Source organism: Protopterus annectens, chromosome 1.part1 (genome assembly GCF_019279795.1).
Source record: "Protopterus annectens isolate FY-2018-M chromosome 1.part1, PAN1.0, whole genome shotgun sequence".
Classification (NCBI taxonomy): domain Eukaryota; kingdom Metazoa; phylum Chordata; order Ceratodontiformes; family Protopteridae; genus Protopterus; species Protopterus annectens.
Window position 1 is genome coordinate 1286945548 of NC_056726.1, and position 21535 is coordinate 1286967082.

The following is a 21535-nucleotide window of genomic DNA, read 5'->3' on the forward strand; positions in this document are numbered from 1 at the left end:
ATGGACAAGGGTAAGGTGGTCCACACAGCCTATCTAGACCTTGCCAAGGCCTTTGACACCATCCCCCACTCTGGAATCATAGATAAACTTACTAAGTTGGGCATTAATCCCTATGTCACCCAATGGGTTGCTAAATGGCTTACTGATAGAACCCACACTGTAAAAGTAGCCAACTACAAATCCAGCTCCAGACAAGTGACAAGTGGAGTACCTCAGGGTTCAGTCCTGGGGCTGCTCTTGTTTGGCATCTACTTCTCTGAAGTACATGTCAACATTAAGGGACTCTGGCTAACAAAGTTTGCAGATGACTGCAAACTGGGAGCCATTATTGAATCCCCAAATGATGTGGATACTCTACAAAAGGGCCTTACAGAAACAGATGCTTGGTGCCAGAGCCATGGGCTCAAGCTCAATGCCAAGAAATGTATTGTTATCCCCTTTGGGAAAAAACATGTATCCATGAATTACCATATAGGTGGCAGTACACTAAACACAGAAAGTGTGATAAGAGACTTAGGGACACAGGTGGACAGTGGTCTCACCTTCGATAACCACATCACCACAACAGTCAGGAAATCCTTCTATGTGGCACACCTCATCACGAAGGGCTTTTCATCCAGAAAAAAGTAGGTCATTGTCCCACTGTACTCATCCCTCATTAGACCCATTATAGAATACAACACCCCATTTAGTATGTACCTCTCAAGACATCTGCAACAACTGGAAAGGCCTCAGAAATACCTCACTAAAAGAATCACAGGCCTAAAGCAGATGCCCAACGCTGACCGCCTTAAAAAACTCCAGCTATACTCTGTCGCATATCGTCTACTCAGAGGCGATCTCTGCTTAACATACAAGGCCATGTCAAACCCAGAGCTGTTTGACATGCTACACTTAAAGAAATCCCAATCCCTCAGAGCTACACGCTCCAGGGATCTAAACCTTGTCATCACAATAAACAAAACATGCTGGAGGGATAGGTTCCTGACCCAGAGACTCCCCAGACTCTGGAATAGATTGCCCATACATGTCAAGCAGAGGGCCTCTTTAGACCTCTTCAAGAGGAACCTTGACGATTGGATGGGAGAAAGGAAATTCACCCCAGGGATCACGTCATTCACCCTGCTAGACAGGGGTCCAGGAAAGTAAATAATGTGGGAAGAAATAGCCAGGGAATTGTTATGGCTAGGCTTGTATAGGCCCTAGGGCTGATAGCCTAGTACCAACCTATGAACCTATGAACCTATGAAATATGCTTAGAGTCCTGAAGCTGGAGTCTAACCTGATATTTATTTATTTATTTATTTTACTTTACATTTGTTGACCAGGATAGTCCAACTGGATGCATGTGCATTTTCAGCGGAGGCCTGGGGAGAAAAGCTCCATGGAATAACAAATCATCATAACATGTCACATATTACAAATAACAAATATGTTATTTACAGAGATTAGATGGGTAGTCAATACAAATTACATATAGAATATGTTCAGTGATTAGAAGAGGAAACATTATAACAAATTGTCAGGTAGTGTTATTCAGTGAGAGACTAGGATAAAATAACATAGTAGTCTACCTTGCAGATTTACACATTCCAGAGACCGGTTAAGCAGGCTTGATACAGTGACATAGCCAGTTTGTTCCCAGGTGGTGTTTGAGCCTAGTTTTGAACTGACCAAGTGAAGAGAGTAAGGTAATATCAGCTGGTAGAGAGTTCCACGATCTACTTACAGAATTTACGAAGAGTAAGTCACCGGCTGAGTTATTAGTTTTACATATCTGAATAAGGAATCTGTTAGAGGAGTGCAGCGGTCTAGGATTATTATAGAGGGTGACAAGATCTTTAAGTGCAGGGGTATTGTTAGGATTATATATGATTTTATGGGCCATAACCAATTGATTATATAGTATTAGACTGGGTAGTTCAAGCCATCCAAGCTGGATTAGATTGATGCAGTGATGTGTCCTAAAAGGCAGCCCAGTGGCAAACCTGGCAATGTGGTTATAACAGATTGAGAGTTTGTTCATGACAGTCTTGTTAACATTAGAGAGAAGAGAGGGGATGCATACAGAAGAGTAGAGAGAAGGTGAGATCGAGCTATGGCAACTTTGACTGGGGGGCGGGGTTAGGAAGGCTTTTATTCTGTAAAGTGATCCTAGTTTTTTGTTAATGGTTTTGATCAATTGGTTAACATGTAGGTCGAATTTTAGATTATTATCCATAATGACACCTAATAGTTTAGTGGAGAGGTCAGGGGAGATTATTGTTCCATAATTTGCTTTTATTATAAAGTAAACTAAAACAAATAAAATACTGATAACCATAAACAAAAACAACAAATATCGAACTGTGCTAGGAAAATCCAAGGCACGTCAACCATATAAACCATTAAAAGACTTTTTTATTAACCATTTTAGCGCTTTCATCTCTAAAATGAGATGGCCTTGCTAGTTTAAAATGTTTAAAATGTGTAATAAAATGTATGAAATTTCATAGTATAAAATAATGTATATTTTGTTTTTATATATGTATTTGTTTATATAATATATTTATTCATCAGTGTGTTTTTAATGAATATTTTTTGCTTGGGTATATACAGCTTTAAATCCATGATTGATTATGTGATGTCACAATTCAAATTAGTATTTAAATGTTCAATAATGGGATTAGTTTGTTTCTGATGAAGTCTCATTTTAGAGATGAAAGCGCTAAAATGGTTAATAAAAAAGTCTTTTAATGGTTTATATGGTTGACGCGCCTTCTATTTTCCTAGAACAGTTCAATATTTGTTATTTTTGCTTTTATTATAAAGTTAATGGCAGTAGACCTTTGTGTAGGTAATAATAACAGAATTTTAGTTTTTTTTTTGGATTTAGACTCCGACGTCGTTGGGAAAACCAGTTTTCTATTGTGTTAAAGGTGGTCTGGGTGACTAACTATAACTCTATTGGGGATGTGGCCGAGCAAATCAGGGTAGAGTCATCAGCATATTGGATACAGCTGACTTTTGGGATGACAGTATTCATATCATTGATGAAAATGGAAAATAACAGGGCTCGTATTATAGAGCCTTGTGGTACTCCAAGGGTGTTAGGTAGTAGGTTAGAGAGTTTATTCTGCCAAAGAACAGCCTGCTGTCTATCACTTAGATAGGATTTAAACCATTGAAGGGCTTTAGGATCTAGACTAAGTGTTTGCACGGTGTGGATTAATAGTTGGTGGTCAACCATATCGAATGCCTTGGAGAGATCCAAGAAGAGGGCTGAAGAAATATGGTTGTTTTGATTATGGTTTATGGTGTTGGTAAAGGCTAGAAGGGCCAAGGAAGTACTGTGGTGAGGTCTGAAACTATGCTGGGTATCTGCCATGAGGTGGTTATGGATTAGGTGGTGCATGAACTGTCTCTGAATACATTTTTCCAGAATCTTTGCAAGTGGAGAGGGTATAGAATTCAGTAGAGCTACATCCTTTATGGAGTGGGATTACATAGGATATTTTCCAGATAGTGGGAATTTTAGCTTCTTCTATGGTTCGATTGATAAGTATCGATAGTGAGTATTCAATACCATCAGCTGAATTTTGTAGGTATTCAACAGGAAGTTGGTCAGCCGATAGTGTGGTGGGTTTTAGTTTTTAGATTAGGGTATGGATAAGTGATGTGGTGACAGGTTGAAAACTAAATGAGAGTAGGTTTCTAGAGGTGGTACTTTCTGGGCCAAGAGAGCTAGGAGGTAGTTGGATGGCTACGGCCTGAATTGTCTCGGTAAAGAATCGGTTAAAACTATTTGAAATATCCTCTGGGAGTTTATCAGTTGTGGCAACTGGAACGGGGGTAGTAGTTTGTCCAGGGTGTAATACTTTATTCAAGCCTGCCCAAAACTTTTGAGGGTTAATTTGATTTTCTGTCTGTAATTTGCAGTAGTATTATTTTTTGTCTTGTAGTATGAATTTTTTTAGTTTCGTTCCTAAGTTGCCTGTATTTAATTTGATCTTGGGGGTGTTTAGTTGAACGCCATAAAGCCCAGGCTTTGTTGCTAAGGCTAATTTTGAGTCTAGTCTCTTTTGAAAGCCATGGTGCAATTTTTGCCTTTGTTCTTGTTGAGCGAATAGGTGCGTGTAAGTCAAGGATCTCAAGGAATTTATTGTTAAAGTACACAACTGCTTCCTCTAAAAGGAGGAGTTTTAAAATAGACCAATTACATGATTTTAGTTCCTGCTGGAATTTGGCTGAGTCAAAGTTTTTGTTATTTCTAACATTTCTTAGTAAGGGTTGTTGGGGATTGATAGCTTTGTGCTTAATTATATATGTGAGATGGTGATCGTTTAGACTATCGGGGAGGGTACCAGAGGTGTACAGATGGGGGTGACTATTGATGAGTACCCAATCAAGTATGGTTTCCTTTTGGTTGGGCTTACCTACCCTAGTAGGGGTGTTAATGATTTGTGTAAATGAGTGTAGGTTAATATGGGTGGTTGGGGATTCTGATGAACAGGTGGCCCAGTCTATATTGAAGTCTCCGAGAAGTAGGGTTTCTTGTATTTCTCCACAAGCTCTGTCTTCTTAGTGAACTCTTATTACATGGTGTAACCTGCAGTACAAACTCAAATATTTGTGCATTATCCCTGCATCTGGTTATAAACATACTGCACAACATCATGCAGAACTAACTCTTTTCTATACAGGTGTTCACAACCCATTATGCATTGTTTTAATTTTCAACTGTTTTTATGGGTATTAGAATTCTGATTGGCTTGGTGTTTTTTGTAAAGTTTCTTTGTAGTTTTGATTAACGTTCAGTGTGCTCCAGCTCTAATACACATATCTTTGTTCTGTAACATCTCTAAACCATAAGTTAAATAAGATACGTGCTGTAATGTGTGTATTTGTAGGGGGGTGTGATACTTGTTCATCTACATTCAGTTTTGTCAGCACAGAAGTGACTCTGACACCAACTACTTCAATTAGGTGCTTTCATATGCTGTGATAGCATACATTATCCAAATATATAACAAAACGTATATCTCCCACATGGGCAGCTTATGTAAAACTCTGCTTTTAGTAAATTGTAAACTGTGCTCATATTCTACAGAATTTTCTACATCCTCACTATCCAGCTGTATATACCTTCCCCTACCAGGTTAATAACTTATGCAACTAATCTCTAGTTTTATTTGAGATACTTGTAATTGGCATTCTCTTTCCATTAGTGTAGGTATTTTTTTTTCTCTCTAGTGGTACTTTTCAAGGCTCAGTGGGTCTCCCATAGTGTGCACTCCTCCCTTACATACTTTGTCTTTGTCTTTCAATAATTACAGAATAGCAGTGAAGACCAACTGTTTACTACAATCCCCTTCCCTGTGTGACTTCTATATAGATGGTACACATCCAACAAGATTTTGTGGATGGTGAAGAACACTTTTACACCTTGATGTTTAGGAAATTTAGCATAACTTTGTCTAATGTGTACATCCCATAACTGCCTTTATTATGTGCCCTCATTTCTTCCCAATTAAATGAAAGTTAAATGTATTGGTTTTGATCAGTGAGGATATGGTATGAGACACAAGAATATACATGTTTATCTAGGACTGTTAGGAAATAAGATTCAGGGCTTTACCTCTACACTGTGTGTAGACTAAGCTATTTCATAAACTAGCTAGCTTGTAAACATCTGTCCATGCAAGTCTTAACTTACAGTCCATCATTTTGTAAATCTCTATGTAAAGATGCTGGACAGAACCCAAAGACCACAGAAACACTAATAAACTGGTAGATGCCTACAACAATTTTACTTCTGCAGTCACTGGGCCAACCTCAATTTTCTTTGAATTAGATGTTAGAGAGGACTTTTTGTGTCATCACGTCTTTAAAGGTATTAGATGCTAATGTAAATACTTATCAGCAAGTAAGTGGTCATGAGTTTCTTAGTCATGACTGCCAAACTGTTACTTCCTTATTATGCCCTGTATGCAGCCAAGGGGCTTAACTACTACAAATAACAACCTACAGAGTATGAGAGAGTGAATCTATGGCAAGGATTCACGAAGCCTCCGTGTAAGAGTTATAACTCTTACACGGAGGCTACAGTTAAACGGAGTGATGTCAGCATGCTTTGCATATTCATGAGAGCATGCTGAATCACACCTAAGTCTAACACGGTCCGTGTAAGACAGTAGGGGGCATGTCTGTAGGCCGAGCCCTGCAAGCGGACACGCCCCCAGAAGTGTAAAAGTGCCCAAAGTAAGCACCCACAACAGAGTCCACGGAAATGTGAATAAACACAACACAACACATGCCCCCACAGACTATGAACAGAAAATATATAAATGAGCATGTTATATATTTTTTTTAAATTGTAAAGATGTTTAACCGTGAGTGCGCTTTGGCTGGCGTGCCAGAAGCGCAGCTACAGTTAGCAGTCAGTGGGAAAGCATATAAGAACTAAATATGCAAAATAAGCCAGGAAGCAATAGTGTAGCGGTAGAGATGTTGGCTGAAGAGCAGGCATTCATGGTTCGAGCCCCCACAACACCAATTTTTTTTTTCAAAATAAGCAGGAAACAAGTCCCTGACAAATATGTACACATAAAACCACAATTTATGTAAAATGTAATGAAATAGCCCATTTATATTAAAGACATGTCAGGTAACAAAAGAATAAAAAATGCCAGATGTGCTCATAGCTGAGCTACAGTTTAACAGAGTGAGTGCATCTGCCCGTAGATGAGCAGTGGTTTAACTGGTGCAAAATGAGTGCGCGTAGCTGAGCAGTGGTCTAACACGCTAAATCTATGTGCCCCTAACTGAGCTGAGCATAATATGCGTGCCAATAGCCAAATGAGGCTTAAAGCAGCGTAAGCCATTTGCGCGGAGCTGCGCACTGCGCAAACAAGCTAACCGACGGGCAACGTTGAGCAAGCCGTATCAAAACTGCCTTTACACAGACACACTCCTCAGCATGTCTAGACAGTCATGAAAAATAAAAAGCAGTGGCCAGGTTCGAACCCAGGATACTATACACCATAGTCAAGGTACCAAACCACTAAGCCATGACAGCAGTACCTAGAAATGCAATAATAGCTAATATATAGGATGAATACAAACTGGAGCATGACAATGCAGGTTTACTGAAGTTGATACAATTCCAAAATCGCCAATCACAGATATAAAGGGAAAAACGGACTATATAAGCCCCATAGGCGGGAATACACAGCATAAATGATTGTAGAACTGACCTGCAGGCAGAATGACAGGAGTAGGAGAGGGTAGTTGCTTTCGAGCACAGAGGTGGGGTGTTGAGGAGTCCAGGTACATGGTCTGGCTCCTAGTCCATAATCATGAGGCCCAACTCATGCAGGGCCAGGTCCTCTGGGGAGCATACAGGGCCGAGGCGTGGGACCGGTTGGCTCATGATCTCACCAGTGCCACAGGGATTCCAAGGACTGGTGAGCAGGTCCGTCACCACCATGCGGACCTGAAGAGACGCAAGCAGGACCAACTGAACCTTTGGATCCAGGAGGCCCGGCAAACACCCAACGCCCCACTACTGAGTAAGTAACATTTATTATGTATGTAAGAAATTAAACTGGCTGATATTATGGAGATGTGTATTCCAATATTACTTCATTTATATTACAGCTGCAGGTCTCTGTTCTGCGAACCGCAGAGCCTATTAGGCTGGTGCGGTTGCGCCACCAGGCAGGTCAGTAATCCACTACCAGTAACTGTAAAGAAATATAAAAGTATGACAGTCAGCAAAAGAGTGCAGTGTAGTCAGTAAGGAATAAAATGTGCAAGTAACAGTGTGAAAGTGTCTGCAAGTATTGCTTGATTACAAAAGTGTGTTTCAGCCTGTAAGTTAAACCGAAAAATGAAACTATCTGACATATATTCTGAAATAAAAATGCCCTACCTGTAAGAAAATAGTACACAACCTGCAGCAGGCTGAAAAGTATAGCTGCAGAAGATGATGAAATCACATGTGTGAAATATATCCCTGTGGAAATACTGAAACATGACAGAAGTGAGACTGCTGGAAAGGATTGTAATAACTACAGGTAAAACATGTCAATAAAGCCTAGAAGTAAGTACCATCCTGAATAGTAAAATGAAAGCAAGTGAGAGAGTGTGAGAAAGTGTCATGAATCCAGCAATACAGTAGTAATAACCCCTGAATAAAGTATACTGCAGTCAAGACAGAATTAAATGCATGTGAGATTCAAAACCAAGCAGCGATATCTGTTCAAAGTGTTGCTGCATCTGGAATGTGTATCCCAAAATCTGGATATGTTGCTCTCAGTCTGCAATATGCAGATAGGATGATTGTCTGATATACCAAACATCCACACTTGTCTACAGCTATATAAAGCAAATGTAGCAGGATGATGTAGCTGAACAAAGCTAGATATGAATGTGTATGAAGAACCATAAAATGTATATTGATGTTGCAGTAACAGTCCTATCACCAAGTTGAAATAGTTATCATATAGGAAACTGTAGTTAGAACAGTAGTGTGTATATAACTGTAGCTATTAGAAATGTACAGCATATGTATTGTTATTCGAAGGTGTTAATATTACTTTCTTTACCCCACCCTATAACCACATATAACCCATTCCAATTGAAAATGGTATGTGCAATCACAATTAACACCCCTGGACGTTTGTCCTGTTGGGTCATATATATTTGCATGTCCGTTGATGCATCTGCCCTGTTCATACATCCACACCTGATGGCCTGTTGCCATAAATTAACCCTGCATGTTGTTGGACTGTGTAATTCTGTTCAAATTATGCATGTGCTATGCACGCTGTTCAATGGTGTGAATATCTGGGTGTTTGGTTAATAGGAATACTAATGAATGCTGTTACAACTAATTGTGAATGGTATTATATGTCACTAACCCAAACTGTCATGACATAATGCAAAACATAGGACGACAGGGAAGGCGGGTTCCAGCGGACCCACCTCTCCCACCTCAGCTGGCGAGTGCACCTGGCACTAGTGCCGAGTCCGGACCCTCCTCCGGTGGCCCTGTGCCACCTGCGGGTGGAAGCGCTGCAGGGGATGGGGCTCACCCCCCCTCTGCAAGTGTGGCCGGAGGAGAACCACCACTCACCCTCCGTAGCGTCCGGACTGTGGTGCGTAGGGAGAATCGGGACTCTGTTCACGAGCCCCTACGCCAGCTCGAGGCATGGGTGGCACAACTAACGGGCATGCCTGTTGCCCCGCCTACACAGCCCCCAGCACAGCCCCGTCCTGGGCAGTGAAGGAACAGTGGCAACTGCCTATGGATGGGGATATCAGTTCCACTGTTGCCATCTGTGGGCTCATGGGCTCTGGATATCCAAACCTCCATCCCCATCAATTGTGTAACCCCCCCACATGTGTCATACACCGCCCCTGTATGCGTCTTGTTTGTCTTGTCTGTTTACCTACCCAACCTTCCTCCCCAGCTGTACCGACTTCCTTCACCTGACATACCACTCTCACCTGAAAAAAATTACGCCCCATACAGAGCTGCCCATTCCGCACATGTCTGCTGGACATGGAACCTATCAATTACAATTGGCTGTACAACAAGTATTATTGTTGTCCTGACACCTCTCTCAGAGGTGGAAGGTTTCAAATGTCACACCAAATTACATACATATGCACAGCTGTTGCTGATGAAGAAATGGGCAGCTATGGGCCTTACCTACATCCCTCCTGCACATCCCAAGCTTGTTTCCCTACTGTCTTACCCTCTTTGTGACCCCTTTTTCACCACTTTCCTGTCTCCCCATTTTCTTTTTTTTCAAAGAAAATAGCGTGTGTCCGCGCAAGAGTAAGCACGTTTAAGCGGATGTGCGCTTGTGTGCGCGGAGCTAACCGCCAGTGCGCATGCGTGAGCTCCACGCAAACCAGCGCTAACCCGGTTACAACTGCTTAAAAGTGCCTTAGTCACTTTGATTGACAGGTCTTGTAGTCAGTTCAGAAGCAAAATAAAATTCCACTGGCAGTCCCGAACCCAGGACCTTGAAAACAGTAGTCTGCATGACTTACCACTAAGCCATGACTCTTATACAAGAACATTGTGCTAAAATAAATATATCATGTAATAGTAGGAATGAATGTAAAGGGAATATAGATGTGTAGTACACAAAGCATGCCATTTAGAATTACTATCAAAACTAGTGGATTTCCATAATAGTAGTGTGTGAACAGAAACAGCCATGCTAGTTGGTAGCTAGTAGGTAATAATGTCACTATAGCACCTTGCAAGCCACACACATACTCACAGCAGGATAATCACTGCCCATACTCCACAACCTCTTACAGGAACACATCTGGACCAAGTAATAAAATATGTGGAGCATAGGCCCAAAACCAGGGACACATTACAAATGATGTTACAACAAACGCAGACAGTTCAGAGAGTAACAGGGTCTGCATTTTGTGGGATGTTTGGAAGGGTATGAAGTCTGAAACTTGAATGTTTGTCACCATATTCTGACTTGAGCCCAGAGTGATTTGCCAGAAAAAGGTGTGCATGAGATATTGACCAAAATATGAGGCAGAAATGTGGACAACCTGCAAATATATGTGCACATGACGGGTCTGACACCACCATATTTGAATAGTTAACAGCCTAGACATAGCAACAGTCAATGACTTACAGGGATGCCCCACAGACTCCATGTGAAATGTACAAACAGTAGGCAGAAAGGTGTAACACATGCAATGGTAACTATGGAGTCCTGAAAGTATTCACCACTTGCATGGCAGAAAAAGTGTAGTAATACATATGCTCATGCTAACCCACAGTCACAACTGCAGCATACCAGACATTTTAATGGGTGTACCCCACTGATATGTACCATTCCATGAGGCAGATAACAGATGAACCTGAAAGTCTCTGGGGCCTGCTCAGCAGCATACTCAAATACCCTAATAGATGTCAAGGCCCACACCATGGCTAGACCACACTGCATGCTGTAACACCCTAGCAGATATAGCAAGCATTCCAAGGTGTGAATGTACATGGAAAATAGGAAAGCTACAGCAGCACACTACAGTCAGGACACCTAGCAGGCATACAAGTAGTGACTGTAAAGGGCAAATATTGAAGCCTTAGCAACAAAGTGCAAGCAAAGTGAAAGGAAAGCACACACACACACATTAACAGTAGTAGTAGTTGTAGGTGTCAGTGTACATACACAGTTAGTACAGGAAACTGGAGAAATGAATGGAGGAATGTTAATCTACAACACACCTGGAAATATGAGAGAGATACCAACCTTTACACTCATAGAACATTGTCCACAGCATAACAGCATGGTCCCTGCCCTTAAAATCTGAAAGGGCTATGCCTATCTCACATACCTTTTTATAGCACTGTTCTGAAATCACAGTGAGAACTGCAATCAGTACACAACTGGCTGCATGCAATTAGCAAATGCTGGCTAACAATTGGTGCAGAGGCCATCACATGGGCATATGCAGATACCTACAAACGTATGCTGTACTCCCAGTCCACACATGCAATACTTTCATTGCACCCTGAGAAGGACATGAGAGACAGACAGACAGACAGAGAGAGAGAGAGAGAGAGACAGAGACAGAGACAGAGAAAATTGCAATTAAGCAGACACAAACAAATTGTTCAGCAACAGCCACCTGAAAGCTGACAACTGGGAAGTGGAGCAGCAGGACAGAGAACCAGATGATAACACAAGCAGCTGTGACAAACACAGGTAATGTAAAGTAATACTATAAAGGTCTACATACTGTGAACCCTCCATATGTGTCATTGGTCTGTATCCATATGTATATGAAGATGTGTAAAGGGCAGGGGACATACAGCAACTATCAGTGAAGGCTGTACATACATTTGTATGTGGGAGCATCTATGTGCACATATCAATGTTGGTTGATTGTAGGTTGTAGTGCCATGTACAAAGTAGGTTTCACAATTATGTATGTTTAGCAGTATGTTAGTGTGTGTATACAGTATGGTAGACAAACATGTTGATATACCTGTCAACATATGTATGTGTATATATATATATATATATATATATATATATATATATATATATATATATATATGATATGCATATATGTATACATACATAGAGAGAGAGATGGTGGAATACATAGACAGATGTAGATAGAATATTGTACAAACATATATATGTAATGCACACATACAGATATATATATATGTAGATACATATACATAGACAGACTGATCTGACTATCTACAGGTATGACTGTATATGACGACCTCCAACACACCCTGTCCCACCCCCTCTGTCACTCTCACTGCCTCTGTGTCCCCCCCTCTCCACATCTATAGCAATATATGTACATCAATATATATATGTGTATATGTATACAGACATATATATATATATATATATATATACATATAGATATATCTATATACATATATATATATATAGAGAGAGAGAGAGAGAGATGTATATAAATTCTGAGTGAGGCACATGTGTACAGATGTATTGCAACAGGTGCCTGGTGACAAAGGCATGGAGTGAACACCAGTGTCAAAACCAGAGTACCATACCACATTTCAAATCACCTACACCAGTAACCACCAGATATGTGATTGGCTGCCCACCACTGCATGTGTCAGGGGTGAACAGGGTCATAAATGTGTACAATAGTGGCCCCAATGATATTCACAGTGGCACACTATCCCTGGAATACCTGCACATGGTATGTGTCAGCGAACATCGTGTGTCAGCTATGGACATGTAGGTCGGTGTACCCCTCCACACCACATAATGGATGCCATGGTATGGACCTCACATGACAGCTACAGATATGGAGAAGGACACAGTGACATGTACAACACTGTGACAATGCACTCAAACACATTACCAATGCACAGTGACTGACAACACCACAGAGTACACATATACTACCCACATAGAGGTTACCACTCCCGGATTTACATATGTAAGTCACACCCATGACAGATGTCCAACAACCATAGTAAAACCTCACACCATCCACAACCTAAATGACTGCTGTGTGTCGTCCGTGCCACTGCAATAGAGTGCACATGTGGAGGTAAAAGTTCCTACCCACAGATAAGACATACCCAGCAATAAACCACACAGTGTTAAGAAGCAAGACTCCCCATGAGTACATGTCACACATACCCCTGCTGAATGTTAGTCAGATAGGTAACATGCCATATGAGTCACCCTGTATAACTGTGTGACAGCAGCAGGTACCATCACACCACATGTGTCACAATGGTCAGGGTAGCAGAACAGTATGCTGCTGTAGTCCCAGGGGCAATAGCATAATGTATAGTATTGTATTGTAATGTAATGGATTGTGTTGTATTGTATTGGTATGTTGAGGTGCCTCCTTCGTGGAGTGGAACCACTGCTGCTGTGCGCCAGTGTACAGGTACATATCCTATAGTCAGGCTAGTGTTACATAGCACTTCTATATGTGTGTTTAGTTCCTGTCAGAGTTTATGTAGCATGCAACTGGGGATACCATCAGGTCCCATTCATGTTGTGTATTCTGCTGTCCTGAGGGTGGCTCTCACCTGGACATCTGTGATGACAGGGAGGTTACAGTCAGCTGGGATAACTATGTCTTATTTTGGGGGAGAGGGCGGGGTGACACCTGCACTGAACCTGTCTGCCACAATGTTGTTAATATCTGTGGTGTCAGTGAAATATTTGTTGTTGTGTACTAACTATGGGCATAGAGGATGGATCCTGACCAGGTTGCTAACATAACTGAAGAAGGCCTTCTGGTTATCTGTAGTGTCCCTCTTTATTTCCCTCTCAAAGTTGCCCATGGATGTTTGTATGATGGAAAATAGATCCTTACTAGTGCTGCTCAGACATGCCCTCCCTTTATGGAATTATGCTCTGTCTTGCAGTAGCTTCCATCTTCTGTAATACAATCTGTCTATGGCTGGGGTCCACCAGACAGGATGCTGTCCCTTTGTGGAGAGTGTCTTGGTCATATATAGGATTGCATGATCCATGCATTCTCGGAGATGTCTGTAGAAAGCAATTGTGTAGGGGTCAGCATTGTGGGTTGTATCTGCCACTGGCCCAGTGGGCTGAAAGGATACCATGTCACTGTTACAAAGTGTAAAGTTTGCATCTGTAATGTTATTCACTATAGTCGTTTGTGCTGGTGGTGGAGGTGGGATATGTATATCCAGGGCAATCAGTGTGTGGTCAGCTCACAGTAGTTGATGATGTAGGCCATACAGTACCTAGATAAGTGAGGAGGTGCTCCTGACCTGAATCAGTGTTCTGACTGCTGGGTTTGGTAGTATGTCGTATGGAGTGTGCCAGGTACTGTTGCACAGTTGCTGGCTGAGCACTGATACCTGGCCATTTACATGTGTATCCACCAATAGACAGACAGATGCTATATATGTAAGATATGTTGTATCATAACAGTCGAGTAGCATGTGTAGTATGTGTGCCAAATTCTGCTGACATATATTGCTGATATCAGGTTATTTTCTTCCTCAGGTACATGGCCCACCCGCGGAATCCCACTTACTCCACAGCTGAGGATGAGGAGATACACCAGAGCCTGGTGCGGGATTATGCAATACTCTTTTCCCGCACCAGCCAGAATCAGCAGGAGAGGGCTGCACTGTGGCAAGACCTTGTCAGTCGGGTAAATGACATAGGCATGCATAATAGGACATATGAGCAGGTACGACATCACTGCAGTGATTTAATCAGACATGTCCATCAGCGTGCATCAGATATCCACAGGCAACAGGTCGCCACAGGTGGTGGGGTGGCTACACATCCCCCACTCACCAGACTGGAGGGACTACTCATGAGTGTAGTGGCTCCAGTCCGCCAGCAACAACAACAGCAGCAGACATGCATTATGATGGAGGCTGGAGCCACGCAGCAGCAAGACAGTGAACGTGCAGGTAATATGCCATATGTATAGTTGACTGTTGTGTACACTGGTAGTTAATGCATGTGTGAGGTGTGTCCCTGGTTTGTAGCTGTCACCATAGTATTTAATGTGCAAGTGTGATATCCTCAATATTAGCAGCTGACCTGTGAAAGGCGACTGTTGTACTACTCACCTGTATCATACTCAGTAACAATGGCACAGTTGTGCCCACTGACATTAGTTTCTTCACGTCTGCAGGTCCCTCTGGTATAACAGCAATGCAGCCTATCCATGCTGGTGAGTGTGTATTAACAATTCCTGTAATAGTCTTGATAGCAATAGTACTATTTGGCTCACTTAGTAGTGCTCTTTGTATGCATGTAGGTGTGTCTGTGTCTGTGTGTTGATATCATGCATACTGAGTACTGTACAATTGTGTGAAACTGTGTGCATGTGTGCACGTGTGCATGTGTGCATGTGTGCATGTGTGCATGTGTGCATGTGTACATGTGTGCATGTGTGCATGTGTGCACCTGTGCATGTGTGCACGTGTGCACCTGTGCATGTGTGCACATGTGCACATGTGCATGTGTGCATGTGTGCACCTGTGCATGTGTGCATGTGTGCATGTGTACATGAGTGCATGTGTGCATGTGTGCACCTGTGCATGTGTGCGTGTGTGCACCTGTGCATGTGTGCACGTGTGCACATGTGCATGTGTGCATGTGTGCACCTGTGCATTTGTGCATGTGTGCACCTGTGCATGTGTGCATCTGTGCACGTGTGCATGTGTGCATGTGTGCATGTGTGCACCTGTGCATGTGTGCATGTGTGCACCTGTGCATGTGTGCATGTGTGCATCACTGGTAATGTGTAGACATTGTAAACTGTGTTTCCTGCTTCCCTTCCACATGTTCTGGTGCTGCTCTGGTGTCATGTAGCAGGGAACCTGAATCAGGTGCCGTGGGTACTGATAATGATGACATCTGTGTAATGGCACAGGAAGGTATGCCAGGGTCCGCCATTGGTCAGCCGATTGACAGTACACAGCTGTCGACCCCATCAATGCACACAGTTATCCTGCCAATACACCCTTTGTCACCAATGTCCCTAGGTGATGGACAGCATACAGTGGGCATTGACCAGGGTAATGTGGTATCTGTGGCACATGCCTCCCCACACAGCAGCCATGGGCATGGCCCAGAGATGGTACCACACAGACAGATGTCCAGGGGTTCTCGTGGGAGCATCCGTGGGCGTACTGCCCCTGTCAGACGTGCCCACAGAGGTCTTACAACCTCAGCTATGTTTTGGGCTGTCATGCAGGCACAGTCACGTATGGAACGGTACACCAGACAGGGTCTGAGGGGGCTGACAGCATGTCGCACAGCCATGACTGACAGTATGCGTGACATTGCGGCTGCCATCCATGATTTCACCGATGTCATAGACAGACATTGTGGGGACATATTAGACCGGTTCCACAACTACATGTCCATGAGCCAGGGCGATGGTGGGCGGTTGAGGCGTCGACGTGGCCATATGCCAGCAACAGCAGCAGCTGGCAGTCGTCACGGACGACAACAGGGCCGCGGCCGCCCCCGTAGTGCCAGCAGCAGCCCCAGCAATGCTGGGTCTGTGCTGTCATCAGACCGCCCCAGGAGACCACGTGCACGTGGCTCTGGCCAGGCCCGACAGGGATCTGTGTCCAGTCTACGAACACCTGCTTCTGATGACAGTACCCAGTCTGGGTTGGTACCGGATATGGTCCGTAGCACTCCTGCAAGGCACAGGTACCGTGTCCATGGCCAGAGACACTGATCTGTATGACCTGGCAGGTACAGTCTGTGGCTGTCCACAAACACCAGTATATGGCAGCCATGAGGTGGAACTGTGTGCATCCATACACACATGCAAATTGACAACACCTAGGGCTACCGCATACATGCACACACTGCATCAACATTGCCCCACCTTCTACTGCTGTCCCTCACCAACACACATACACATACATGTCAATCGGTGGTATCAGTGGCTGACTCAGGCATACCAAGTTCACACCCTGTGCATATGATGAAACTGTGCAACCTCCTGCAATCTGTAACAACTGTGCAGGTACAGGTTAACATGTTGCTGATGCACAGGGTGACCACATAGATGTGTAGTAATAGTATCATGTTGTTAACAGTACTGTGTGCTGAATTAATTGTGGGTATATCACAGCATGCCTGATGCAGTAAGTGTGTGATTGTCATGTACTGTTGTCTACACCCATGGTAAGCACCATAGTGTATCATCTGCACATGTTGGCATACTGGTGGTAATGATGTCAACAGAAGGCTACATACATAGGTAGCACAGGGGATAAGGTAATGAATGTAGTAATACGCAATGATGGACATGTAAATTGCAAGTGGCATGTTGCCCACACTGGACTCTGCAATGTAGATGTTTGAGGATGTTGATATGTGTGCAGTACTACACGACTGGTACAGGACACACAGGAGCACCCTAGCACTGCATGCTCACATCTCATACCATGCTAGACAGCCCCAACACACAAAACTAACTGTCACAGGAGGGAGAGTCCCCATATATGTCAGGGATACTGTGGTGGCAGGCCAGGTAGCATACATCCTACTAAGTATGGAACCACTGAGTGAAAGCTCAGTGTCTGTTATTTGACATGTGTATTACTGCAGGTATGAGCACATGGGTTTCCATCCAGTTATTGTACATCCTGACAGTACATGGTCTGTACACTTGTGTGCGCTGAGACTGGACCCTAGCCATCTGACCCGTGTATTTCCATGTACATGTGCATAGTGCCTGCATATTTGCAGTGTTAGCTACTGGAAGTGGTACAGCTTGTTTGTTGTACAATGGACTACATGCAGCCCTGCTTACTGTAGCTTTCTTTGCATGCATGTTTGCTTGCAATTACCCTGGAATACTGATCACACCTGCAATGCATAGTTATAGAGCTTCTGTGGACTCCTAGTGCCATCTGCATAGCTTACTATATGTATGTCCATGTCCCACTTGACAGGATGTCACTGTTTGTCCTGTTCACATGTACATTGCCTGTGATACAGTGCATATGACTTGCCTGGCATGTGTCCACGTGAGCAGTCATATATGCTACTGCTAACTAATCACAGGCACTACACCTTCACATATTCATCTTCTGTTGAACTACCTGCTTCACTAGGGATGGCCTGCACCTGTCACCCCTGGCCTTTCAGATATTGGCAAAGGCTCTTGCTATCCCCATAGTGCCTATGTTAGGCAAGACTCAAATGACAAACCCACCTTCATAGGTATCACAAGGGATAAGAAACTAAGAGTAATGCTACCCAACGCCAGAAGTCTAAACCTCCAGATGCATGCACCCGAAACTCTCCTTGGCATGGAGAACATTGATATCTGTGCAGTAACAGATGCCTGGTTCAGGGCTACTGAGAGCACACCAGCACTACCAGGTTTAACCTGGTTGATTTCTTTGAAACAGTCACCAAGGCCATTGATGAGGGGAAGGTGGTTCACACAGCCTACCTGGACCTCGCAAAAGCCTTCACAACAATACCCCACTTGGGCATTCTAGAGAAGCTCACCAGCTTAAATATAAGCCCCTATGTCACTAGATGGATTGCACAGTGGCTCAAGGACAGAACCCACATGGTTAGAATTGCTGGAGCCATGCCAGACTCCAAACCAGTTACGAGTTGTGTACCACAAGGCTCAGTCCTGGGACCTCTCTTGTTTGGTATATATTTATTGGAGGTACAGGCCAACATGGATGGACTGTGGCTGACCAAATATGCAGATGACTGCAAACTGGCCACCATAATCGACTCTCCAGCCGACACAAGCATCTTCCAAAGGGGCATCATAGAAACAGACAACTTGTGCCAGAGCCATGGCCTTCAGCTGAACAGTGTTTAGAAAGGGAAATGTGCATCCTGTAGTCTGTTCACCTAGTTGCCAAAAGGGACATTTCCCTCACACACACTAACCCCCCTCAGCCAAAAACACACACTTGCCATTTGCAGGATTCAAACTCCTATCTGACTATGTTATGACACTCAAGATGGACACATTACCAGAGTGTGCTATTTGCATTACTGAGAGGTTTCCTTTCTCTTGCTGTACTTATAGGGTGCTGACATCATCAGTGTTTAGAAAGGGGAATGTGCATCCTGTAGTCTGTTCATCTAGTTGCCAAAAGGGACATTTTCTGCACACACACTAACCCCCCTCAGCCAAAAACACACACTTGCAGGATTCAAACCCCTATCTGACTATGTTATGACACTCGAAACGGACACATTAGCAGAGTGTGCTATACGCATTACTAGGAGGATTCCCTTTTCTTGCTGTACTTATAGGGTGCTGACATCATCAGTGTTTAGAAAGGGGAATGTGCATCCTGTAGTCTGTTCACCTAGTTGCCAAAAGGGACATTTTCCGCACACACACTAACCCCCCTCAGCCAAAAACACACACTTGCCATTTGCAGGATTCAAACTCCTAATTGACTATGTTATCACACTCGAGAGAGACACATTAGCAGAGTGTGCTATTCGCATTACTGGGAAGTTTCCCTTCTCTTGCTGTACTTATAGGGTGCTGACATCATCAGTGTTTAGGAAGGGAAATGTGCATCCTGTAGTCTGTTCACCTAGTTGCCAAAAGGGACATTTCCCTCACACACACTAAACCCCCTCACCCAAACACACACACTTGCCATTTGCAGGATTCAAACCACTACCTAACCATGTTATGACACTTGAGACAGATGCATTAGCAGAGCGCACTATTCGCATTACTGGAAGGTTTCTCTTCTCCTGCTATACTTATAGAGTGCTGACATCATCGGTGTTTAGAAAGGGAAATGTGCATCCTGTAGTCTGTTCACCTAGTTGCCAAAAGGGACATTTCCCTCACACACACTAACCCCCCTCAGCCAAAAACACACACTTGCCATTTGCAGGATTCAAACCCCTATCTGACTATGTTATGACACTTGAGACGGACGCATTAGCGGAGTGTGCTATTCGCATTACTGGGAGGCTTCTCTTCTCTTGCTATACTTATAGGGTGCTGACATCATCAGTGTTTAGAAAGGGAAATGTGCATCCTGTAGTCTGTTCTCCTAGTTGTCAAAAGGGACGTTTTTCTCACACACCATTGCACACACTCTAACCCCCTCAGCCAAACACACACACTTGCCATTTTCAGGATTCAAACCCCTACCTAACTATGTTATGACAGATGCATTAGCGGAGTGTGCTATTTGCATTACTGGGAGGTTTCGCTTCTCTTGCTGTACTTATAGGGTGCTGACATCATCAGTGTTTAGAAAGGGAAATGTGCATCCTGTAGTCTGTTCTCCTAGTTGCCAAAAGGGACATTCCCCTCACACCCAATTGCACACACACTAACTCTTCTCAGCCAAACACACACACTTGCCATTTGCAGGATTCAAACCCCTACCTATGTTATGACAGTTGAGATGGATGCATCAGTAGAGTGCGCTATTCGCATTACTGAGAGGTTTCCCTTCTCCTGCTATACTTATAGAGTGCTGACATCATCGGTGTTTAGAAAGGGGAATGTGCATCTTGTAGTGTGTTTTCTCAGCTGCCAAATGGGACATTTCTCTCCCACAGACTTACACACACAACAACCCCACTCAAACACACACTGAGCATTTGCAGGATTCAAACCCCTACCTAACTATACTATGACATTTGTGATGGACGCATTAGCGGAGCACGCTATTCACATTACTTGGAGGTTTTTCTTCTCCTGCTATACTTATAGAGTGCTGACATCATCGGTGTTTAGAAAGGGGAATGTGCATCCTGTAGTCTGTTCTCCTAGTTGCCAAAAGGGACATTTTCCTCACACACAATTGCACACACATGAATCCCCCTCAGACAAACACACACACTTGCCATTTGCAGGATTCAAACCCCTACCTAACTATGTTATAACACTTGAGACGGACGCATTAGCAAAGCATGATTTTCACATTACTGGGAGGTTTTTCTTCTCCTGCTATACTTATAGAGTGCTGACATCATCTGTGTTTAGAAAGGGGAATGTGCATCCTGTAGTGTGTTTTCCCAGTTGCCAAAAGGGACATTTCTCTCCCACAGACTTACACACACAACAACCCCACTCCCACACACACTGAGCATTTGCAGGATTCAAACCCCTACCTAACTATGTTATGACACTTGTGATGGACGCATTAGCGGAGCGCGCTATTCACATTACTGGGAGGCTTTTTTTCTCCTGCTGTACTTATAGGGTGCTGACATCATCGGTGTTTAGAAAGGGGAATGTGCATCCTGTGGGGAGGCAGATGCCAAGCACACTCTGGCTAAGCTGTAATTCCCTAGGGCAAACAGCCTAGTGTTGACCTCTACGCCCATATGTTTAATTGTCAAATGCACATTATTTGTTGCTGATAGACTGTTTGCACATCTTTATTGCCATAGCATTCCCTGTTTGTATGAACAACTTGTGCATCTGTGGAAGATGTTTGCATATGGGAGGGATCCACTATATCATGTATGTCTCTGTAGTCATTTAACTGTGTGCACTGGGCAGACTG